This window comes from Amia ocellicauda, chromosome 12, assembly GCF_036373705.1.
Source record: "Amia ocellicauda isolate fAmiCal2 chromosome 12, fAmiCal2.hap1, whole genome shotgun sequence".
Lineage (NCBI taxonomy): Eukaryota > Metazoa > Chordata > Actinopteri > Amiiformes > Amiidae > Amia > Amia ocellicauda.
The window spans coordinates 13,982,292-14,001,051 of record NC_089861.1 but is presented as its reverse complement, the minus strand read 5'-3'; the positions used below and the strand labels follow the sequence as shown (position 1 = coordinate 14,001,051).

The 18,760-nt window shown below is 36.7% G+C and overlaps 1 protein-coding gene across 4 annotated transcripts in view; it reads left to right on the top strand.

The window, feature by feature from the left end:
* inpp4b (inositol polyphosphate-4-phosphatase type II B) overlaps positions 1–18,760 on the top strand; it is a 451,889-nt gene that overhangs the window by 4,201 nt on the left and 428,928 nt on the right. The window lies entirely within an intron of this gene.

Sequence of the window (18,760 nt, the reverse complement as noted above, 5' to 3'; positions counted from 1 at the left end):
GATAACCTTAGGCTCTGGACCAAGTTAGTCCCAACTTATTTTGGCGAGACTAAAATGGTTAAAACATATTTTTCTGGGAAGGATTGCTTGATTCCTGTCAAATGTGTGTATTGCTGAAGCTTAATTCCTCCAGTTGATACATGCAATTGCACAATAATGTAGAAATTATATTTTAGAAAGACTGTCATATGGAAACTAAATGGAAACGTTTCAAGTAGCAGAATGTGTCGTTATCTCTCCCAGCCAATCGTGTTCCTAATGATGTTTCCCCATTCCTCCTCCAGTCATTATAACTCATCTATAATATACAGTAGTAGTGCACATAACAGTGGCAGCCCGTACTCACAGGTTTTGGCAGACATCACAGTGATGCATGTGTTTCATTTATACAAACTGGCAAAGTATGTAGGTCTTTTTGTGTATCAGACATGAATTGTGAAATGCATTACAAGCAGCAAGATTGCACAGGTGTCATGTCATCAATATAGTATCATATTGTGAGTTACCCTTGCATACAGGTATCTGCCAAATTAATTAATAATAATAGAAAGCAGTCTTTCCTAACAAGAACCTCTAATAGTAAGAAGAGAAAAAAATGCAAATTAGCATTGATGTTACATGGGCTAATTGTGCACTCTTGCTGTGGCAATAGTCGGGAAAAATATATTGCTGTTCTGAAACTACACATTTAAAAGAAATCTAAGCTTTGGCAGAGCTATTAAAGCAAGTCAACTTTTTAATTGTTTTGCAGCTTGGTAATTAAATTGTGCTAAATTAGAACTAAAAATATATTCATGTGAATATCGTCTGCAATCATGGCAAGTGATTTACTCACTTTAAGTCAGCAGTTGAGATTTGCTGTATTAATAATAATAATAATAATATTATTATTATTATTATTATTATTATTATTATTATTATTATTATTATTATTATTAACACCATTTTCAGATCTGCTTGAATTGGGGAGGAGATCTATAATTCATTCCTGTATACTGGTGTGGATTAAAATCAAAACTTATGGTTGTTCAAAATGAGGGAAAAGAGATCCCCACTTCTTCATGTGTGACACTAAAATAACATGCATCTCTATTAGTCAAGACAATGGAATTAAATCGGCCTGAAACAATAATAAACCGCCAGGGAAGCATCATTGCTGTTAATGTCAATAGCTATTGTTGGAGTAATATAGTGGTTGTTCGCACATTTTTGAACATCCCAACTGTATAATTACTCGTATAGATGAAGGAGGGTATCCTATTCCTTCTTTTCCAGTAGTTTAATTCCTAATAGAGGCTGCCTGGCAGCCACAGTGCATAATCAGTTTTGTCAGTACACAACTGGGCTGCATTGCCTCCGATCCCAACTGGATTGCCTGTCTCTCATTCTCTTCCTGTTGGGGTTTGTGTGTCTCAAATGTTTAATCAGACGAAACGCATCGCAGACTCGGATGAATTGCAAACGCTCTCGTCAGCCTGCCAGTGCCCTCTTCATTTAGTCCGCAGGCTGTATTGATCAGTTTCCAGCTCCATGCCAAGATGATAAAATTGTGCATAAATGTTTTGATGCCTTCCCAAGATTTCTTTGTCTCTTGTAGTCTATGGGAGTTTTGAAACTCTAGTAGCGTAATCATTCAGCTTGATTGCTGCCATATACAGTTGTATTTAAACATGTTTGAAATAATTTTAAGGAGGATCCTCTGCATTTGTTTGGTCCCCTCAAATCAAACAATACTTTAATACCTGAAATATGTTTTGGCAGATAATTTTCAGGGAAAGCTAGAAATAAGTTATGTTTGAAATGTAGATAATAGACGGGTTAAGTGCTTGCACTCTGTCCACTTGGGAAAGAAAATAAACTAACAAATGCAAAGCAAAACCTTCAATTTTTGGATACTGGCATGGACAGTTTGTTCCTTCGTATGATGCAAGTGTTTTAGCAGAAAATGTCTACCAGAAACCGGCAGGGTTGTTCAGTAGTTACATTTAACTGAAACAAAAAAATCTAAACAAAATCTTATACGTGAACAAACATTAATGTCCATGATCAACAGAATTAGTAACTGCAAAGTACTCTGACAAAATGTTTAAATGTAAATATCTGGGTAATCTACACCTACACAGCAGAAAGGTAAACTTCAGCGATGTGCGGGCACCTTTGTTAAATCCAGGAACTCAAGATCATAGTCTATTTTGTTTATCATGATTTTAAGAAATACATTACTTCCGTGTTGTGAATCTCTTGCATTTCTCAATTTTTGTTCCAAGACTCACATTTTTCAGTACTAAGCCTGAAGAGGTCTTGAGATATATTAAAAATGTTACCTGAAAGTGAAGCAATACATACATGAAGACATGTATGTAATCTAGTAATAATTATAATAATAATAATAATAATCTAGGGGAAGTGAAAATATACTATATATAGAAATAAATACATGCATACAAATAACAATGATTATATATCTTGTTGGTTTTAATAAAAAGTGAAGTTTACTTTTAAAGCGACACAAACTTCAAGCTTTTGGTTCAGTTGTCTGGGAGCGATTAAAGTGGACTGAGGTAATTTTTCCCTTCAGTTGAAAATCATATGCCTGAATTGATACTGATTGCCTGGTGCAGACATATTTTTAGTAGGTCATGAACATCCGGTGCCATATTGAACTAAACCGAAGCCAAGGGATTTTAATGACCTACAGTTAGGACTGAAAATAAAATGTCAAAACATCAGCATACTGTAAGTGAAGGAATGCTTTTCCACCAAGGAAAGATGCACTTTATGTCCCCCTTAGCTTTTTGCAGTACTGACAATTGACACGAAGTAAAACCAACCTTGAGACAAAATGATAAATTACCTTAATGAGGACCATTCTCTGAAAAGCCCACATTAAACAGGGGATGCCGACAGGGTAAGACTGGTAATTCCTCACCCGGATATTTTGGAGTTTATAAACTGAGGATTTCAATTATACATGTGTTCCAGTGCGTTAGAATGCAGGCTGTGTTCATTAGGACTGCATCACCACCATTTTCAGGTTGAAGTGCACTACTACTTCAGGCAATTCACATCTCAATGTTAAGTATTAAACTTGGTCTGTGGTTTTGGCTAAACAGCTGGGGGACCGCTCGGGTTGTGCAATTTTGACTTATTGACAAACATTCAGATGGTGTAGAACTTGGTACCACAAGTATTTTTACGCAGCTGTGAAGTCAGAAAAGGGAAGTATTTAATGCAGATTGGACTGGAATAAGAAAGATACTGATTACCTTGTGAACACACACTGTAATATACATCAGTGTGCATTACCCAATTCATACAAACCAGCGTAGGTGAGTGGCATGATCAGGTAATGTAAATTGATTACCAAAGATTGCTGTTTATTTTCTTCATGTTTTGATTATGGTATTGCATATCGCACAAACAATCTGTCCAGCAAATTAATCTCCTCTTGTAATTTTCAAATAAACAACATCGTCTTCACTGTTTCTCCCACAGACGTGGCTACAGTACACTTCATGTCCTTGGAAAGTATAATTACAATAGGAGTAAGAGCATGAAAGGCTAACATTGTTGACTTGATAACAGTAGCCATGGGGAAGACAGATCGGGGGATTCCATAGTTTTTCTGCTATACCAGATGTTGTGACATTAATTTGATAGAGTTTACATGCTGAAGTTTCCTATTCATCATCATTGGGTGTTAAAGTTTTAAATTTTTAATTTTAAATTGCATATATGATGCACTGGATCTGGAAGAGTGCTGTATGTCATGCATACACACTACAATAACAAATACAGTGCCTTGCAAATGTGTTCAGACCCTTCCTATGGTGTCCAATTTTTGTGAAATTACAAAATGATGCATGTACTTTATTTTTATTTTTAATGAAAAACTTGAATGTTCAAATGAAAGAATTTAAAAGTAAAAGGTAAGCAAAGTTAAAGTAAATGTCATCACAATCTACTGCCAAAAAATTGAAATATGTTGATTCAGAGCCACTCAATATTTGGTTTCTACTAACATTACACGCTGGCTTTGTGCAATTTTTGCTCATTCTTTTTGGCAGATTTGCTCTAGCTCTCTTAAGTTGCTTGGGGATTGCTTAAGGACAGCAGTTTAAGTCTTTCCACAGATTCTCAATAGGATTCAAGTCAGCACTTTTGGCCACTCAAGGACTTTCACTTTCTTATTCTTTAGCCACTCCAGTGTAGCTTTGGCCTTGTGCTTTGGATCATCGTCCTGCTGTAAGCTGAATTTTTGCCTGAGTTTGAAGACTTTAGCAGACTGAAACAGGTTTTCTTCTAGTATTTGCCTGTCCTTTGCACCATACATTTTTCCTTCAGTCCTAACAAGCGTTGCAGTCCCTGCTGAGGAGATTAATTCCCATGGCATGATACCGCCGCCGCCACCATACTACACTGTAGGGATGGTGTTAAATGCGCCATGTCCTTTGTTGGGTCTGTGCCAAACTTAACCCTTGACATTTAGACCAAAAAGTTTCAATTAGGTCTCGCCATTTTTGCAGGATCTCTCAGGTGCTTTGTTACAAACTCCGTGTGGGCTTTGTGCTTATTTTTAGCTATGGCCTCCTTCTTGCCAACTTGCCATACAGGATTGTTTTTGTGAAGTATTTTGGATATTGTTGAGTGATGCACATTTTCTGCCATCTCAGCCATTGAACTCTTAATAGTTTTTTTCAAAGTTGTCAGTGATGTCACAGTGGCATCCCTCACCAGTGTCCTCCTTCCCTGGCTGCTCAGTTTAGAGGGATGGCCTGATGTAGGCAGTGACTGGGTGGTACAATGCACCTTCATTTCTTGATGATTGAATAGACTGTGCTCACAGGGATATTCAGAGACAGACATATTTTTTATACCATTGGTTTTCAAACCGGTCCTGGAGTACCCCCTGCCCTGCTGGTTCTAGTTCCAACTGAGGTCTTAATTGCTTAATTGAATCCTTAATTGCCCTAACAAAGTAATATACCATTCAATTAAGTAATTAAGATCTAGGTTGGAACAAAAACCAGCAGGGCAGGGGGTACTCCAGGACCAGTTTGAAAACCCCTGTTTTATACCCTTCTCCTGACCTGTGCTTTACAATTATTTGACCCCTGACTTGCTTTGGAAGCCCCTTGGTCTTCATGGTTGGCTTATAATTTACTACCTGACCAAGGAATATCACAGAGACTAGTGTTTTTATTCTGAAATCATGAGAACCACAATTATTACACACAGACATGCAGCTAATTATTTGGCTTGTTAAGGTCATTTTTGCACCTAAATTAATTAAGGTTTTCCACACCAAAGGGTTTGAATACTTATGCAATCATGACTTTATTTAATATTCTCTATTTACTTCTGTCTTTTTGTTTTTTCCTTTGAATGTGTGGAGTAGGTTGTGTAATATATCACATGAATTCCTACTTCAACATATCATGGCTGCGAGCTTTAAAGCAACAATATGTGAAAACTGAGAGGGTCTGAATATTTGGAGATCCCTGATGGGAATATGACAAACTGTTATGAAAACCCTTCTTTTCCTCTTTGTTTAATACTAATTTACTTGATCTTGGATTTAAATGCATCAGTATTTTTTTTTTTTTTTCTGTTTTCAGTGCTTAAATTGTTCATACTTCGCCATAGGGGGGGAGCAGCAGGGAGAGAAAGATGTGTACAGTTAATATGAACAAATATTGTAAATTAATTTGCTGCAACCTTAACCGATTAGAAACTGATTGAGCAATGTTACATTAATAACATAAAGAAGGTAAACTGGAACAACATTACCTAGAGCTGTAGTGTTGATTTAGTCAGAATAATTAAATTAGCGTATGTACTGACAATTTGAAAGAGTAACCTAACCTGGCACAAAGCCACAATATAAAGGTATGTGATGAGCACAGCTTGTTTGGTTTCCAAGGCAACACCAGGCTCGTCTTTAGGGGCTTTGTGAGGAAAATATCGACAGTGATTTAAAACAAAGATTGTGTTTAAAAAACTGTGGTTTAAAACAGTGCCAGCCCTTAAGTGCCAGAAAACATTGTCCTGGTCAGCATCGTGCCGTGCCGCTTGCCACCCATAAGTGTAGGCATAGGCAGTTTTAGGCAAACCATAAGCTGGCTGTGATAATGGGTTTTAGGGCACAGCATAAACTAATATTGGTGCCATTTAGTCAGTACAAATATTGACAATGTCACCTTGGTGTAATCAGTGCACAAATAAATAGGCAAAAGAAACTGCTGACAAACAGGCTGGCTGCATGTGCCTACCTTGAAAGCAGGCTCAGGTTTCTCCTGGAAGATTGTGGTCTTCCGTCGCCCTTGCACAGCATTAGAGAGGAACAGGGGTACCCTTCTATCTTCTATGAATTTGGCAGCAATTATTTTAAGGGCTTTTTATTCTGTCTTTTGAAAGAAGAACAATAATTATATTCAGGGTACATGAATTGTTTTCAATCAAGATGGAATGTTACCCAAATAAAAAAAAATGCATTAAATATTCTATTTCTGATATCACATTTGTTCAATCAATTTTATTAAACAAAAAATGCAGGACTTTTGTGCTTGCCAAGCAGCAGAGGATGAAGGGAGTATAGAATCTGGATGGTACACCAGAAGTTGCTTGTAACTGCTTATATGAATAATGCAACAATATGTAAGTTCATAATCAGTTCTGGTACTGGGTGTGCTTTAGGAAATAAATGCTGATCCTACATGTCTGAGCCTCTCATTGCTCAGTTTCATATTAAGAAAGTAACTACAGACACTGCTGATCTGTTGTGGATCTGCCATGCTGAGCTACCTGTAAATGAGCCGTCGAAGACTCCAGTGATTTTGCTGCTCTTCAAGAGAGCTGGAGGAACTTTTTAAAGAGAGGCTGTGCCACCATAGGAGTACAGGCTCCATATGGGTGGGGGAGGGATGCTTTGGGGAAGATTAAATGTCTGTAAAACCCTGGAGAATGACAGGGCAGCCCAGAGAACCATGCACTGCTGTAAAGACTGTGGTTTCTGGGGGAAACACAGAAGATGGACAGGGCTTTGGGGATGTGAGGGTTAATTACGTCTGTTTCAAGTTATTTAAGATCACTCAATTTCCATTTTATGTGATCTTTTTCAAGAAGTTGCAATGAATCGGTTAGCTAAATTAGGTTTTAAATCATGAATTCCTCTTTGTGTTTTGTGAGAGAAGTTTTTATCCTCAGCACACACAAAAACAACTAAGAACTGAAATCTGAGACACTGGGTACTGGGGTATAATAGGAAACAGTGGGTAGATCAGATATTAGATTGAATCCCAGCCCCAGTCTTTAGGGCACAGTGCAAACTTCATCAGAAAAGTCTCTGAAGTCAAGCAAAACTCAGACTGTGACTGACTGGAATTAAGATTCTAAACAAGCAAATACACAAAGATAAATTACTCTAATACTATATTGTATAAAAACAAGATTCAAGTTAAACAGAAATCCAGGATTAGTTTGTGTGTGTGTGTGTGTGTGTGTGTGTAATTGACAATTATTATTATTTTCTCCCCCTAAGTTTTGGAATCTCCAGTTGTGCTAATGCTTCTCAGCTCGTTGCCACGTCTCCCGACACTGCACTTGGGGAGGGAGAAGATTTACGACTGGGATCCTCCAATCCCAGCTGCACTTGAACCACCCTTCATTTTACACACTGCAAGGCCACACGGGGGGCTCAGTGCTGATTGGAGAAGAGGCATGCCCCCCCCCCAGTGGAACTGCAAACATGCAGGTGGCCAGGTAGCCATTGGGGGATGCTCGTTAGCGATGAGCCAAGAGACCTGGCCTATTTAGCCCTCTTTAGCCACCACTGGATGGGAATTTGACTGAAAAAAACCTTACATTGACGATTAATCCTCACAGGCTTTTTCAGGACCGACTAGGCTCTACAAGTGTCCGACTTATTCAAAAGAAAATGAAAATGGGGTTATGAGAGTTTTGTTTTGGAAAAAACCTGGACAAACTTCTTTACAGCTTCCTCTGTAACAGTATATGTATGAAACATTTCAAACTTGTTTTATGCATGTCTTTTTATATATTGTTTTAACCATGAAGAGCATGAATACCAGTTATTGTTTAACAGTTATGAACAAGGAAGATTCAATCTGGATTTCCCCTTTTCAAAACAGTGAATATCTTCCTTGAGTTTTAGCCAACATTTTTTTAAAGGCAGCAGCCTCAATATGATTTTTGTATTTAAAGATAAACATAAAAGGAAAAACAGATCTAATCTGCAAGGCAAACAGTATTTTTGCAGTGTAGTGTAATGAAGACTTCTTTGTACAGTTGGCATTTGAAAAGTTCAATTTGTAAGGGTTTATTATGAGTAGAATTAGATATGCCATTAATCTTCTTGCATCCTTACATATGAAAAAGCAAATTTTTAAGTTGTATTTGTAAATCTCATTGGCCGAGTTGCCATATTAATATGAGTTTGTTTTTAAATGTTTGCATGGATTATCTTCCCTGACTTTAAAAGAATATGTGAAGCTTTCCAAAATTGCTAATAGGATTACATAAATGGAATAAAAGTCCATTGCGATTATATTACTATTACTTTAACAGTTGCGTATGATGAAAATAATGTTTGGTGTACGTAACTTGGTGCCTATTATTATTATTATTATTATTATTATTATTATTATTATTATTATTATTGGTAGTAGTAGTAATAATTTGACAGAAGCCTTTGCGAGTTACAAGGTTGACAAATATACTATAATAATAAATGCACACTGCAGTACTATATCTGAAACATTTCAGAAGTGCATTTACATTGGGACAAAGAGTTGCACTGGATTACAGTTAATAAGTTTCAAAAAGCAGAATGAGAACAGTGCTTTTGAATGAAAAGTGAATCAGCACTCTTAACTGCACATCAAGGATCACTTTACCCAGGTACTTTTGTACGTAGGCAGGGAGAATAAGGTCTACTGAGCTGTAAATAAGTGTCTGATATACACACAGTTCTACACAGTTAAATAAAGTAGATTAGTCTTAAAAAATCATTTTTAAACCCTGTTTTGCAAAGAAAAAGTTATTTCAACTCCTTGTAGAAATGGATAGATCCAGGAAAAGTAAAATTAATTATTGTGAGGTTCTGTTGGCTTATCTGGTCATTAAATATTCTCTTTTTTTTTTTTAAAGGACAAAATTGTGATCCTCACTTGAACTCCTGTGGAATTACCTCAAGGGTTTCTTCTTTTTTAATTTGAAATTGATTTTAAGCTTTTACTTCCTGTACATTCTGGTGTCTGCAGTACTATTGATTTCGAGGTTGCTGTGGGTCACCATTGGGTAATGCTGACTGTAGATCCACATTATCATCCATTTTTTTGTGGAAGAAGAGACCTTCGTTTACAATATATTTTCAACCAATTTAAAACAAACAAGCAATAAACCCCACATTATAAAGAATTGTATAATGCATTAGGCAGAGATATCCAACCCTGTCCCAGGGAATGCCAGTCCAGCAGATAATATAGGCCACCATTAAATAATCTTTTTCATTGTGATCAGCTATAATGTGGACAAGTGACTTTCTCAATAACTAACATGTTCTCGGTCTTTAGACTTTTAAAATAAATATAACGTTGGGCTGAAATTATTATGATTATGAAAAAGGGCAACTGACAGTTGCATGAATCAAGCTTTGCTATTCACTTTACTACCAACATATTATTTTGCGCCTTTAAAAAAATCTGTTGCTTCTTTGGTTTTCTGCAGTGAATCAAAGCACAGGGGTGTCTGGTGACAGGAGTGATTAAGCTGAGTTTGAGAATTGGTGTGTTTAAGCATAGTTATATATTTTATTTCTTCTCGTGATCTCCTTAATTGACAGATTTGTGGGAGAACTAGGGAGAGTTTAGCAGTAGCAGTATAGCACTCTGAGGTGTTGCATTATGTGGTCTTGTAATGCATGCTTTGGTTCCATTATCAATTCAGACAATGTCGTGATTATTTGGATCTATAATTTCTTGGCATGTCAAAAATTAGAAATCCTCTGGCAAGGTGAAATGAGAATTTCATAATTGTATCATGCATCATCTTGTAGTGTGAATGAAAGTGTCTCAGCAGCATGGCACATCCAGAATCTTTGTAATTGGTTTAGTAAATGTATTGTTGTATGAAACCTCCAGTATACAAGGATTGTTACTTATTAATTTGTATATGTTCTGTTTTCAAGGCCATTTTAATCATATGGCTGAAGGTAGAAGAATTGTTGTGAAACCATCATAGGGATCAAGCTAATAGTACAAATTAGTAGAAAAACATAAAATCATTAATAATTATTAGGAAAAAAAATTGCAAAGAGATAATTCTTTAAAAGGCTATAGCAAGTAAATGTTACTGTAAGTTATGATTCCAGTAATTCCAAATATATAACAGAGGCTGTTTTGGTAACTAATTGATTATTGAAAACAATTTTAGCCTCAATGGAGTAAAGTACTTTTTTCCATTCTCATTTATTGACCTTATTGTGCGTTGATTCCCCTCATGCCGTGGTGATTCAATCGCCAGAAATGCCTGCTGTGATATTGAAACCTAAAATTTTTAAAGTTAATAGTTTATAGTCTTGTCTTCTTTTTTTGGTTCTGTTTAGATCTCTATGCTGTACATTGTTCTGTATTCAGCAGCTAGTCTTTAGTTATCCATTTCATATTATGTTTGTATGTGTTTATCTTATTTATTTATTTGTACTCCACATCATAAAATGGGTTTCTATAATATCAGTCCACCATAAAAAGTGGAAACACCAAATGGAAACTTTGTTCATATGGAAAAGTTTAGGTTCTACTTTAAAAGCAACTGCATTCTACATCCCTATACACTTATGTTACATATTTTCACAAGATCAAGACCTCTTGTTGTTGTTGTTGTTGTTGTTGTTGTTAGTTCAAGAATGTTCTGGGGTTTGTGGGCACCATATGTGCATCTGTCTGTTTCCTGGGGTGGCTTTACCTGGTGCATACATGCAACGTTAACTGGCTGTGCATGCTTATGATTAGTTTGCATGTGGCCTAGGTTGGAAAACCTAGTGAAGGACTTAAATACTGGATGCTCTGGCTGCGAACGGGGTCTGATATTGCTATGGCTAGAACTGTCTGGGTGCCTCTGTCTGGGTTTGTTCAACTGCTGAAATAGGTCTGTGCAGGGTGTTGTAAATAAACCGGGGCAATTGAGAACCACAAGAACCTGATGTCGTTACAGTATATTAATATTAGGGCTGTCAGCGTAGATGCGTTAACATATTCTCTTCATTTAAAACAAATCATTTTTTTAACGCAATTGATCCCGTTTCTTTATTTTGAGTGTTATGTGCACCTGTAGTTGAACCACAGATGCGATAGTGATGGAGAAGAAAGGTGGATTAAACGCAAAAAAACAAAGTGATATGTCATCTATGTGAAGGTGAATTTCAATATCTTAGAAGCATGAGCTATCATCTAAAAGCCATACATGTTAGGGGTGCTAGTCAAGGTGGTGTACGACATCAATAATATAGAAGAGAGCTAACAGACTGGCTCAGTGAGAAGACATAGGTGACCTGCAGTACTGTGCAGTACTTTTATTTATATTCTATATAGGCTACACATTTGTTTTGTTGTAATGAAATCGACCCCCCGAAGGCACTAGTTTTACTTAATGTCTGTTGTCAAGAATGTGATATTCAGAAAAAAAATCTGTATACCTGACTTTATCCAAAACTAAAACTTTGCATGCAAGGTTTTCATGAAGAGAAAGCAGGGTCTGTTCATTGCACAACTTTTTTGAAATGTAATTGCAGTTTTTCTTTGACTGCAATACTCTGCTTGGCAGGCTGCTGTATATTCTTAAACTGATATTGTGCCACACTTGTGACAGGATGCTTTGTGCAGTGATAAATGGATTCATTAATTTTTTGATATATATTTATTAATTGTGTTCTTAAAGTTGTTTCCTGTCTATGAAATACATACCAAAAAGGAGCTTAGTGACTGTAAAAGTGATGACTGTAACATTACTCCCTTAACACCTAATCTGTTCTTTACACTCCACATAGTTTAGTGCCATTATTTTGGCCATATTGTGGTGCCAGGGTTGTACTCACATATGATTACCAGAATAAAAAAGTAGTCTTTACTGTGAGGTAACCTTGCCAATTAGTAAACGTATCTTTCCTCTTATATTGCAAGAAAGAGCTTTGACTGAAACTATTCAGGAAAAAGACAACTTTATTTATGCTGTTGTTTTTAAATCATGCAAATTTGAGAACTAGATACATAATGAAAAATGTTCCTGGTCAAGTGTCTATTTATAATGCATTCTACATCTGTTCAATAGTTTGGTGTCAAAAACAGGACCAGGTGTCTTACAGAGGAGTTAAGAGCTGTTTAGTGCCCTGCATGCCAGAAGTGCCACTGTAAATATAAGTAATAATGAAAATAGGTTAGGATTTATTTAATTTGATTGTTTATTTCAGCCAGTAATTGTTTTGGTAAAACCAAGAATACAGTTTAACAGCATTTGTGAAGCACATATAGGCTAATAAAGGATACAAATATGTGTGTTTTATACAGCAGTGAGAAATAAGATGAATACAGTGTTGTTGTATAACTCATACGGTGTACAATTAGACAGAATTATGGATTGTATTTAAAAAAAATTGAATTTATTTTGCATGTCTATTTCTCTGGTATGGCCATTTGTCACCTCGCACAGTTGGAAGTGGGGAAATCACATCTGAGCAGAACTCTAGATCACACTGATAGATGGACCAAAGGGGCATTGGACATAACAGCAGGCTACCTACGATTATAAATGACCTTTATTTCATATTGGGTAGAAATGCACAATTACCTGCTGTGACTGACACATGATAATTTATGAGAATGTACCTGTTTAAATAAACATTTTTCTGTGTTTAGCCCTTAATAATTTTGATGGCATTACTCACTTGAATTGATATTGAAAATAAAGATCGAACAGTATTATTAATTTCAATGCCTTCAAGACCTACAGTAATAATACAATTGCAAGTATATAACATTAGAAACCGCTGGGCAGACGTACATGGAGAAAGTTACACCGTTAAGCACAAATACAAGATAGACTATCAACAACTGCATCAAACAAGGTGAAGAACTACAGCTCGATGTGCTTGAACTGGAAGCATGCATAGAACAAGAGGTTTGACAGAAGATGCTTGTGATGTCCTGTGCTGTACATGGCAGGGTCAAGTACTGATAACAATCCAGAATGGTCAGACTGAGAGATCAACTGAAGAGGTAAAAGAAGTGCAGTTTGAATAGGCAAGGTTTTTGGGGGGGTACTGGAAAGTGGTCAGAAATGCCACAGTCCTATGCTCGTTCTATGGTGGTATGGATGCCAATTCCATTAAGGCAGAGACAAAGGATGTGAATGAAAGAACATGGAAGGCAAGAAAATGATGGGATGGTAGAACCAGAAGGAAAACAAGGAGAAGATGAGGAAATGGCAATGAAGAAGATTAGAGGGCTAGGAGGCAAGACTAGATGTGGAGAAGATGCAGGCTGCCAGTGTAGTGCATTTTGATCTACCAGTGAATGTGCCATTGCCCTTTTCCTTCTATATATAAAAAGAATAATATCTACGACATTTAATGTGTTTTCTTCCTATTTTAGTAACTTTCACAATCTCCCTTTAGAAAAGGAACTTTATGAAAGGAACTCTGTTAGAACACAGTGTTCCATCCTTGGAGGCTATTTCAGTACTGTATATGTTTTTTTTGTAAAGGCTTTTAGCCATGCCTAAAGTAAATCCTGCAGGAGGAATTCAACAGTCGTTTGCCAAGTGTTTTTGTACCGGTAATAGATATTTTCTGTATTGTCCCCAGTCCTTTTTTTTCCCGACTAATGAAGCATTTACCATATTTGTAATGTTTTCCATTATCTTCCTGTTCCAACATTTACTGTGGAGATGTGGGTTACCGTGTAGGAAAATTATTTATTTTTTGATATATATATTTCAACATTTTGATGCCTGCTAAATGTCTACATAGTGCACTTATTGCAGATGACGCAGTCTATTTACCTATATGGTGGTGGCCGAACCTGTGATTTTTCTTGGATGAACTGAGCTGTCTTGGAAGAGTAAATGCAATTGTTTAAGCACTTCAAAAGGAGAAACAGCTGCCTGCACTAACATTGATTGCTGCTTAAGAAAAGATCTATGATCATGTGAGTGCTGAACATGTTATTCTTTACAATCGGCCCGTTTACATTCAATTAGTATTCTATCAAATCACGTAGGATCTATGATCATAACCTATATGAATTCTATGTGTAGGATTTATATGTTATCTTCCCTAACAAATTCTTTACTTATACAGCAGTCAATATTAATCATTTTTAAAAAGCATCAGATGTTTCCAATAATCTATTATTAACCCTATTGCTTACTTTATTTTAAAAATGTTTTATTTTTATTGTTGTTGTCATATGCACAGCTCAGCTGGCCATAGGCCTCTTTGTGGCCTCTCTGACCAGTGCCTGTCTTTCCCGTATACTCAGTTTTTGAGGACAGCCATATTCTCTCCATTTCTTAATAATGGACTTTACTTTACTGGGGGATATTCAATGCCTTGGAAATGGTCTTATATCCTGCCCTGATTGGTGCTTTTGAAGAACCTTATACCGGATTCGCTTTGAATGTTCCTTCGTCTTCATGATGTAGTTTTTGTTAGGAAATGTACTAGCCAACTCTTGGATATCCCAGAGACAGGTTATTTAACCTGATATCATGTGAAATACATTTATTGCACACAGGTGGACTCCATCCAGCTAATTATGTGATTTCTAGTGACAGATGGTTGCACCGGGGCTTATTTAGGTGTGTCATAACAAAGGGGGGTACTTACACAATCAATTATTTTCTGTGTTATATCGGAAATAATTTAAGAAGAATTTGTAGATTTTATTTTTCAGTTTGACATTATGGACTTTTTTTATGTTGCTCAGTGGCAAGACCTCCTAATTAAATCAATTTTTATTCTATGTTATTACGCAATAAAATGTACAATCCCCTGTATCTGTACTGTAAGAGTGGCTTGTTGGACTTTGTGGTTGCCTGGAGACATAGGCTAATTAAAACCTTTGTTGACTACTGACACCTATCTGTACTAACAAACTCTGATTCTTGTTGTTCTTGTGATGTCATTGTCTATACGTAGATAATGAAACTAGTGGTCCTCAAATAAATTTAGCACTATATTAGAATTGATCTAGACCAGATGTGTCAAACTCAGATTCCGGGGGACCCAGAGTTTCTTCTTGTTTTCATTCCAATTGAAGTATTAATTCAATTACCTAATTCATTATTTTCTCAATTAAGCTTATATAATGTTTACTTATTTGTTGTGATGGATAGCTTAAATTATGCTGTTAACTCGGGATACAGTACCCACTGAATGTTCTGCAGCCTCCAGAGAAGTATTACATTAAGTACTATTAAATCTAGTTAATCATGCAATTAGACCAATTAAGTTGCGGAGAGTGGCATTGGAATAGATTCAGATTCAGAATAGATTCTTCAAGTTTAGAATTTTGACACCCTTGATCAGTGTTCTTCAAATTCAGCCCTTGAAGTTTACTATCCAGTAGGTTTTACAGGTCCCTTTGAACCATAACCTGAATAACACAGTCCTGGAGAGTTTATGCTATCTCTTAATCATCAGTTTCTAAATACCTTGAACTCATGGTAATTTGGACCAATTAAGCCAATCATTGAATCAATTACTTTATTAGCCCACTTAGGGAAAACATAAAACTGAAGTGTCTGCAGTACTCCAGAACCAGGGTTGCCTTCCCCTGCTTTATAGGATGGAGGCCCATCCTTTGATTGCTTAAAGGTCTACTGAGCAGTATTTCATTAAAAAAGTATTGTATTTCCCTGTTATTATTTAGTTGATGTGTGGTTTGATTGCTATATTGCTTTCTGGAGATCACCTTGGTAAAATGTCTAACGACTAATCTGGTTTATATGAGGACCCCATGTAAAATCGCTTTTTAGAAGGCAGCTTATACTTGTCTACCTGAAACAATCTCTCTCTCTCTTTACACACTATAGAGCAGTGGTTCTCAATCCCGGTCCTGGTGGAACATGGACCCTGCTGGTTTTTGTTCCAACTGAGCTCTCAATTACTTAATTGAACCCTTAAAGTAATTTAATTACATTTAAATCTTTAAATTGTGTAACTGATAAAAAGTTGGTTCCTTAAGAAGATAATTTCCTTATACAGTTTTATATTTCACTTAAAACCCCTACTGTTAAAAATAATTAAAAGGCTTAATTTGCTTAATCTTACTTTTTAAATTATGTAGCTCTACAACTGTTTAAAATAATTTATCTCATATTATGCAAATGCTTAGTTCAATTAGGGTTCAATTATGTTTCCTACTAGTAATTAAGTAACTGAGCTCAGCTAGAACAAAAAACAGCATGGCAGGAGGTCCCCAGGACCAGGACTGAGGATCACTGCTACAGAGGGTTAAAATGCACTAGTGTGCCTCCAGAGAGAGTCACACAGACTCCTCAACAACTAAACAACTAAGATCAACTGATGTTTTGCATGATTTTATCATTTTAAGTCATGATAAGCTGAGCTCCAGAACAAAAAAGCAAGTAAACGATGCATAATACTAACCTTAATTTATTACTTAAGTATACAGAGTGAATAGTGTTAGTGATAAAATATATTTTCAATAGAAATACTGACTGTTCCATATGGCTATGATGGATGGCCAGAATAATACGGTGACCTTTGGCCCACAGGGGAGATAATGCAGCAAGAGATGAGAGAAGGTATGCGGAAGGCTCTTTATTCACATATTCTTTCCAGAGGTGGTCTGTGTGATTGAGGTCAGGACATGACAAATTTCCAATGCTATTCTCCTTGAACCACTGCCTTACATTTCCATCTTTGTGACGTGGCACTTTATCTTGCTGCAAGGCTTCACAATAAAATTCCATCAAAACTAGCATTTACCTGTAGTCCTAAAAAAAATCATAATCCTTACTGTCAGTCATGGTGCCCTTCACAAAACCCAACCTCAGTGTAGACCTGTTGTATCCCTGGTGCAATCCATTACTGGTAAATAAGGCTTGTTACATTATGATACAGTGTGTACTCTTTGAATTCCACTTAGACACTTAGTGTGATACCAACTATCAAGAGTACCGCACACAGGAGTGCGCTCACTGCACTTGCTGGTATAGGACAGTAGTAAATTCTCAGTCCCTGTGTTTTATTGTGTGGCATACTGCTTAATTTCTGTCCTAATTCAGTCAGCACTCTTTTTTCATGCAATGTATTTTTGTAGCTTAAAAAAATGTATTCCAGACAGGTGGAGTTACTGACTTAGTTATTGTTACAGTGTGGGGGGTTGTGTCCACATTCCGGGGCTCAGGAAAACAGGCAGGTTACGGTGTAAAATGTGGTGATTTAATGTGATTTAACAGTGCATGTTAGAAAATGAAACAAACACCTAACTCTTCTTTGAGTCTAAACTAATACACAGAACAGGGTCCCTCTCTATATCTAAAACACAAACACACAAACAATCCAAACAATCCAAATCAGTAATCCGTTCTTGTCAAGTCCATTATTAAAAGTAATCCTCTTTCTTTAAACATAATGCTACTCCTCTCGCTCACCCTGGCTCTCCTCCTGCCTTTCCACAACGGGAATTCTGAAATGTCCCTGTTTTATCAAGGAGACAAGCAGGTAATTGGGCTCTGGGTAAATCCCCCAACCTGGGTCTGGGCAGTGCTGGAGTCTCATGGGGCATTCCTTCGGCACTGCATCACACTATTCCTGCCACAAATGTCAGAGTTATGGTTTCAAAAAACAAGATATAACCATTCTCACAGCCTTCTTCTTCCATAGTTTACTTCTGTAATCAACTAAGCATTAAGGTCATTAAATTGAATTTAGAGATCAGTATCAGCAGACTGAAATATATATGGGATTAATTTCTTGTTATTAATCAAAATAATAAAAGTACATAGTCAACCAGCTGTTTGGAATTTGGATATTTTGAATTCTCATTGTGAATATACCATTAAAGAATGTAGTTGCCTATCCTTTGCTATAAAGTATATTGCAAAGAACAGTGAGCCTCACAGACTGTGTAGCATGATTTTGCTGATGTTGTCAGGAATCGGAGGGTTTATCCTGGGGGTCTGGGTAGATCTGTGAATGTGGAGTGGAGCTGGTGGCAGAAGATGTGCAAAAAATACATATCAATGGTCAGTTGTTTAGATTTTTCTGCAAATATTTTTAAATTTCCCAGTACAGAGCCAGCACACCCTTAAGCTCTCTCCTGATTTTCTAGTTTTATTCCATTTATAGATCCTCAGCAAAAGTTCCTTGGACAATCGAAAACACTTATCCAGATCATTCAGTCAGCTGCTGCTTTGGTGGCCTGGATTCTGGGCTTAGTAAAGCAGAATTGGCTATACCATAAAATCCTCTGTCGCATATCCGCAGATGAGAAGGGTCGGTTGTTTAATCACAGCCTGGAAACCTGGAGCCGATTTCTCATCATGGCATCCATTTCCAAAATAAGCCAGTCTCATCAGCAACTTCACTGACCGGTCTAATATTATGCAGCCCATATGACTTTTTGAATTTCTCAAACCATCTCTTGTTGGAAATAATGGTAGATTCCTTGGCTGCTGTCACACTAGACAGATCAACCCCGGGTGACAATCAAGCGCT